Here is a 7137-nt window from a genome sequence, read left to right on the forward strand (position 1 = left end):
CGTGGTGGAAGGAGCAGCTGTCTGTGCCTCACACCGAGGGCAAGTTCTCTGAAAGCTGACTGAGTTCCTGCTTCCAAAGGTTACTCTCATAGCGTCATATCCCTGCAAATCACAGGGCAAAGCTGCAGCAGATTCTGCTGCAGTAGGAAAAAAAGGCACAAAGCCCACCACCAACCCCTGGGCCTGCCTGTGGTGTCAGCAATTAGCTCAGTGTGCTAATGAGAGTCTTCAGGGAGAACGGCATTAATTAATGGGTGAATTTCACTTTAATAAACGTATAGGCAATTTTCTAAATGCAGATGGCAGAGTCCGCCCTGATGGCTGTACCTAGAGCCACTCAATATGGTAAGTGTTGAAGGAAAGTGGTTAATTTGAAAAATGCCTCATGATACTGATTAGAAAAGAAATAATGCCAGTTTTCCCTTTCCACAGCCGGAGAACTCTAACCTCCCGATTTCCACAGCAGCCTGGGGCATTCTGTCCTTCCCAGTGTCCTGAAATGAGAGGAACCCTCCTTCAGGACTGGGGGACACCTCTTTTATTGTGGGCTTCCTTTCTCAGTTTTTCACCCCTAGCCAAACCTTGACACCTGCATATTCTGTCCCCATGGGACAAGCAGAAATGGCTTCCTCACGGTTCCACAAGATCAAGGGCACCATCTGAAAGAGAATACGTAACATCCAAAGTCATCGTTGTCGTGGGATATAATTAGCTGAACCTTGGTGACAGGTACTCAAGCACACTGCTGATGACCGGAGCTAAGGGACAAAGGAAGTCTCTCCTGCATCAGTTTTTCAGTCGGAGTTCATGGGCAAGCGAGCAGAGGGCTAAGTGAGCAGATGGGCAGTGTGAGCGCCAGCTCCCAGGACTTCCCACATTGTCCCTTGAGATGCTGCCGACTCCCATGGCAAATCATAATTGGTACAGAATTCAACTGCTCTGGATCATAGCCTTTAAAAATTACAGTAAGTCACAATTTGTTGCAACCATTAGCTTGACAATGAAACCTTAATTTATCAAATAAGCTGAACCCAAAACAACTGGAAACTCCCACATAAATAGAAATGGCTTGGCCTATGACTTGATGTTATTCTGGGAGTCACAATGGGGACAGCTCCACAAAAGAGATGAGGACAAGGTGGCCTGTGTGCATCAACTCCTGCTTCGTTGGGTATCTGCCACATGGACCACTCATCAGCATGTGCCTTGTAAATGGGTGTTGGTGTTTGGAAGAATTGAGTGATTACAAACAGACCCACGCCCCTCTTCTGTGGGGGGCATCTCTGGAGAGGAGGGAGCCTCTCTACCATCTTACCCTGTAAAGATTGTAATCAATGCTAATCAGATGTTGCATATGACAAATAGATTTGGGACCCAACACAAAAATCCAGTATAGCATTTTAAGATTTTGGGTGAAATTTGTGATTATGAGCTGTAGTAGAATATTATTTTAAGGTGCGTGACTTTTGTTTATGCTGCATTTGTTTAACTCTGTGAAGCACACACTCTATATGTGCCTGTCTAAAACATCTGATGGTCTAATAAAGAGCTGGATGGCCAATAGTGAGGCAGGAGCCAGGATAGGCGGGGCTGGTGGGTAGATAGTATAAATAGAAAGAGAAATGAGAAAGAGGAGGAGCAGTAAGAGAAGGAGGAGAGAAGGACATCAGGGGCCAGCCACCCAGCCACCCAGCCACCCAGCCACCCAGCCACCCAGCCACCCAGCCACCCAGCCGCCCAGCCACCCAGCCACCCAGCCACCCAGCCACCCAGCCGCCCAGCCACCCAGCCACCCAGCCACCCAGCCACCCAGCCGCCCAGCCACCCAGCCACCCAGCCACCCAGCCACCCAGCCGCCCAGCCGCCCAGCCACCCAGCCACCCAGCCACCCAGCCACCCAGCCACCCAGCCACCCAGCCACCCAGCCACCCAGCCAATCACGGAGGAAAGTAAGATATACAGAAGAAAGAAAGATAAAGCCCAGAGGGAAAAGGTAGATGGGTAAATTAGTTAAGAAAAGCTGACTAGCAACAAGCCAAGCTAAGGCTAAGCATTCATAACTAAGAATAAGCCTCATATAAGATTTATTTGGGTGCTGAGTGGCACCCCCCAAAAGAACCAAAGAGTCAAAAACAATCAACAATTCTTAGATGTCCTTGGTCCAAATGAGAAAAGCCAGGCCTAGGGGGGTTAGGGAACCTGTTCAAAGTCAGGTGGAGACCACAGATCCAGCTCCTAACCAGCATGGGGAAGCTCCCGGCTTCATCGTGGAGTGTAATGCTGGTCTGCTGCCTTTTGGTCTTGGAGTCTGTGTGATGTGCTCACTTGTGACCCCTGGCATCAGTGCTTCAGGCCTGGGTGGACTCTGCTGACCTGGCCCGTTTTCTGTTGCTATGGCAAAATGTCATTGTGTAACTTAAAAAGGAAAATGAGATTGAATGACTTATACAGAAAAGTCCAACAGCCTAGTGTTAGCATGCTCCTGACATACCTGAAAAGGGAAAGGGCACACCCACAGAAGACAAAGAACACAGGGTCCAACCTTGATCTGTGACAACATAGAGGTAAACTAAACCACGCCCCAAAGAGCAAGGACCACCTGCCACAACCCACATCTCCCACATTCCACTTGAGTTTTAATGGGGCCAAACCACAATTAAGCCACACTACTGGTCTTTGGAATGAATAGTTGGCTAAATTTAGATGCCAGAGCAAGCTTAGACCACCATGTCAGGACCTGTAAGGCTCTCCTAGGTACTACTGATGCTCCAACTCATGGGTCTGGGGAAGGCAGGCAAACGGCAAACCGTGCATTCTTCATTTTATTTTAACTTTTAGATTTGTTTATTTTTATTTTATATCTATGTCTTCCCCTGTGTTTGTGTGTATACGCCCCATGCATGTGCAGTGCCCACTGAGGTCAGAAGAGGGCGTCAGATCCCCTGGAACTGGAGTTACAGATGGTTATGAGCTGCCGTGTGGGTGCTGAGTCTGAACCCAGCTCCCTTTGCAAGGGCAGCCAGTGCTCTTGACCTCTGAGTCGTCTCTCCAGACACAAACCACCCATTATTTAATAAATGAGCTAAGGAATGTGTTTCATCTCATTCCGTGAAGTTGGTTGGGTGTCACTGCAATTGAGAAAGGCTCCCTTAAAACCCCATGCATTAAAGGCTAGGGCCCACCCCCTGGTAATTCGGGACTGGGGATGGAACTTTTAAGAGTAGATCGTGGTCTAGGCCAGATTGTAGTGGTGGTACATGTTTTTAATCCCAGCACTCCGGAGGCAGAGGCAGGCGGATCTCTGCCAAGAAAATAATGAGGAAAGTTGATGTTTTTCGTGTTAATTGCAGGTTACCAGTTCTTGGATAGAAAGTATTTATAAAAAAACAATGTTGATTTGCAAGAATCTAAGCCACACAGAGGGCCTGTGTGGAAATGGGGTGGCAACATTCAGAGGTGAGGCCAGCTTAGGTATGAAGGTAATGCTGGCCAGTGGCTTGCAGCCACTAGAGTGTGGCTCCTGACCCCTGACCCCTGACCCTTGGGGAGACTCTAAGTCTGTCTTGCCCTTCTCAAGATTACAGGGGAGCAGTGTCATGGAGAGATCAATCCCGTGCTTGAAGCTATAACCAATTCTGAAATCAGAAGGGTCTCCTAGAATGTCCCTATCACTCACCTGTAGGAGAAGCTCAGCGGAGTTCACCATCACCCTGCTCTTCAAAGGCAGGGGAAGACCAGATGTTTTTCTCAGCTTTCATTTTCTCTGGAAACATAAGAATTGAGGACATCTCCCCGCACATGTCTGCGGGAGGGTTTAAGTTCATGGTTTAGGTTTTAAAACTGCAATTTGAGCCCATTAGAGAGAGATCGGGCACTGGCACACGTGGGGAAACAGTACATTAGCCTATTTCCTTCCCGTAAAGATCTGTAAAAGCCTGTGTGATTTTTGCAGAACGAGGTTGTCACAGTCCGTAATCAGCAAGTGCAGCGCTAGAAAGCCTTGAAATCAACCAGAGAGGGTCGAAGAGGTTCTGAGAGTGGAAATAATCTTGTCTTAACATTCGTAATGACCAAATGGGGCTGAAGCTCACCCCCATTTCATGGATGGGGAAGCTGAGGCTCAGCTATTTATAAAACATGGTCAAGGTGAAGGGCAGGAGGTGATGAAGCCAGGATTCTGCAAAGTTGAACTTGCTGGGGGAAGAACCTCCGGAGGAAGTGCCCCCCATCCTCCACTCCCCCCTCACTCCCTCATTCCCTCCCCGCCGCCCCCCCCCCCCCCCCCCCGGCAGCACAGCACAGAACCTGTTAGGCAGGTGCTGAATTCTGACACATCTTGGTATCTGTTACCAGTGCCAGGCACCTGCATGGTTACAGACTCGTTTATGCCTTATTTTCTCTGGTAAGGAAACCTGCCTCACAGAGGAAATGTGAAACAGAAAATATGCTTGACCCAGTGCCTGCCATCTGATCTAACTGGAAGGGGCAAAGGGTCTCAGCACAGCGCAAGGCTAGGCAGTCACCGTCTTGCAGGGTAGCAGGGGGGCTGAGACCTCTCAGAAGGGATCTCAGCTTTGAGAACGGTGGCTGAGACCTCTCAGAAGCCCCTCGCCCCTGCTTCCCCCTTCTGCTCCACGCCCCCTGGCTATGTGCCATTTACTCCTCAAGTCACCACTATCAGAAAGCTAGCACCCTAAACCAGTGTAGGGTTCCCAGAGAAGCTTCTCTTGGGTACATACCTGAAGACATCCAAGCCTGTATGTCAGGGACACCTGAGTCCCTGTGTTTACATCAGCCAAGGGACGGAACCAGTCTAAGGAACCCATCAGCAGGTCACAGATGAAGAAAATGTGACATGCATACACAGTGGAGCTTCATTTGGTCATAAGAATGAAATTATGTCATTTGTAGGAAATGGGTGAAACTGGGGATCAGCGTGCTAAGCGAATTAGACTAACCAGAAAAAGATGTTTTCTCTTGTATGTAAACTATAGATCAAATACAATAAAGACACTCTCTTGGCCTTTCTTTTTTCTTCCTTTTTTTTGTTTTTTTGTTTTTGTTTTTTGAGACAGGATTTCTCGGTGCAATAGCCTTGGCTGTCCTGGAACTCACTTTGTAGACCAGGCTGGCCTCAAGCTCACAGAGATTCGCCTGCTTCTGCCTCCTGAGCACTGGGAATAAAGGCGTGTGCCCCCATGCCCAGCTGGCATTTTCTTAATTGTTCATTAATTTAGAAGGGCCTGGTCCACGGTGGGCAGTGCCATCCCTAGGCTGCTGTGCCTGAGCTACATAACAAAGCAGGCTGAGAGAGCCAATAAGCCGTGCTCCTCCATGGTTGCTGTCTCAGTCCCTGACTTCCCTTGATGATGGACTGTGACCTGAAACTGAAAGCCAAACCTGTCTTTTACTCCCCAAGTTGTTTTTGGTCAGGGTCACAGAAAGCAAAGTAGGACAGGAATGAACACAGAAACTGGATGACTCAGGAGGAAGAAAGAGATCAGCTGGAGGGGCCAATGGCAAGAGCACTGGGAGCCAGGGTGTCACCAAAGAACACGGTACTCACACGCAGCCCACTGTTTTATATAAGTATATGCGGAGAAGAGGAGACGAAGAAGAACACCAAGATCGCGGGTGTGAAAGACCTTAGCGTGCCTCTGGTCCTGTGCCCAGAACACAGGAAGGAAAGTAAATATCTCGTCTTGCCTTCAAAGAGCAGGTGTGGCTGTGGTCATGCTGGGGCCAGCGGATCATCGGCAGGCCCTTAAGGCAGGGAGTGGGAGTTGGATGGACTGGGAAGGAGCTGGAGACTGATGTGAACTTAAGGGAATACTGACAACCACCTACCTGCTTCTTTAGGCTCACAATTACGAGAGGGGACACGCTTTTCTTAGAGGAACCCAGGTTTTGCAGTTCCAGTTGTGAATGGGTCTATCCATGATGAGAGTTAGCAGGCGTTTTAGCTGGGGGCATACACACACACACACACACACACACACACACACACACACACACACACACCTGTGTGGAGGAGTCAGATGAAGGAGTCCAGCCTCCTACAATCTGGTCCTTGGTTCTTGGCTCCACAGCCATCTGCCGATAGAGCTGATCTCTAGGTCCCCTCTGCTGCTGTAGTTTTCAAGCCCTGGCAGACAGTGCATGATAAAGTGGCTGCCACTCCAAGGTCTCACGTGATACGGCTTCCAAGGTGTCTCCCATGCCCCCGTGCCCTGATGTGCTGACTCTCATTTGTTTTTTGTTTTCTTGTTTTGCTTCTTTTTCCTTCCTCTTATTCCTTTGTGCTAATCCCTTTGTACATTGAGTTTTTGTCTGTATACCACGCTTCCTATCTCCTGAGAGCCACAGTCTTTTTGAAGTAGGACTCAACACCAGCAAGGTTGGTTCAGTTGTCGGAGAGCAAGGGTGAATGAGATGGGCTGGCAGGCAATTTCGAAGGCCTGCAAGGAGCCGCTGCTCACATACCCTAGACTGGAGGGCAATATGGGCCTGGCAGCTGCACACCACTGTGAGAGGTCTCAAGTGTCCCACCCCTTATATCCGCATGGCGCCTGCCATTCCAGAGCGGATTATGACATAACACACATTGGCAACTCACGGTCATGCCTAAGTACCGTGATTCTGTGACCATCTTTGCTCAGGCAACCTCTCACCGGACGGCCAGGTGTGACAATTCCTTCCCACTGATCTCTGGTTTAGGCAAAGCTGACCTGTGCTGGGGACAGTCCCTGTGCCATCTCACAGTAATGTGTTCCTAAGGCAGTGATCAGAGACCGTGGTGGTGCAGCCTGGGCTCTTCCATAGCAAAACTTCAAGTGACTCAGCATCTTCTCAACTGGTAGTCCTGCCAGGTCCAGCTCTCAATAGGAATTCTTGGCACCCCTGGGTGGCTCTGTTCCAGCCCACAGTGCTGCTGCTGCTGGGTTATCCTGGTGGGACAGCTCCCAGGGAGGAGGGTAGAGCGGGGGACCTCACTGTAGAGTTTGTGAGCATTAGCAGATTCGGGGAATTCTACGCAGGGCCCTTCACCTGTCCGATTGATTATCCTGTTTGTATCTTCTTTAAATTAAGACAATCCATGCCATTGTCCCTCTGTTCTGTTTACTCCTGGGCCCCTTT

At 49.4% G+C, this 7137-nt stretch overlaps 1 long non-coding RNA gene across 2 annotated transcripts; it reads right to left on the reverse strand.

Moving 5' to 3' along the window:
• Positions 1 to 417: 417 nt before the first annotated feature.
• Positions 418 to 6535, reverse strand: LOC121141824. 2 transcript variants are annotated; one of them, XR_005878758.1, is made up of 3 exons: positions 6022 to 6535; positions 3677 to 3763; positions 418 to 659 (listed from the first exon to the last, which is right to left on the reverse strand). It is a non-coding gene; the product is annotated as an uncharacterized LOC121141824 (long non-coding RNA). The 2 variants fall into 2 exon arrangements; XR_005878757.1 differs by lacking the exon at positions 418 to 659 and adding an exon at positions 2068 to 2391.
• Positions 6536 to 7137: the final 602 nt, after the last annotated feature.

Source organism: Mesocricetus auratus, unplaced genomic scaffold (genome assembly GCF_017639785.1).
Source record: "Mesocricetus auratus isolate SY011 unplaced genomic scaffold, BCM_Maur_2.0 Super-Scaffold_100008, whole genome shotgun sequence".
Taxonomy (NCBI): domain Eukaryota; kingdom Metazoa; phylum Chordata; class Mammalia; order Rodentia; family Cricetidae; genus Mesocricetus; species Mesocricetus auratus.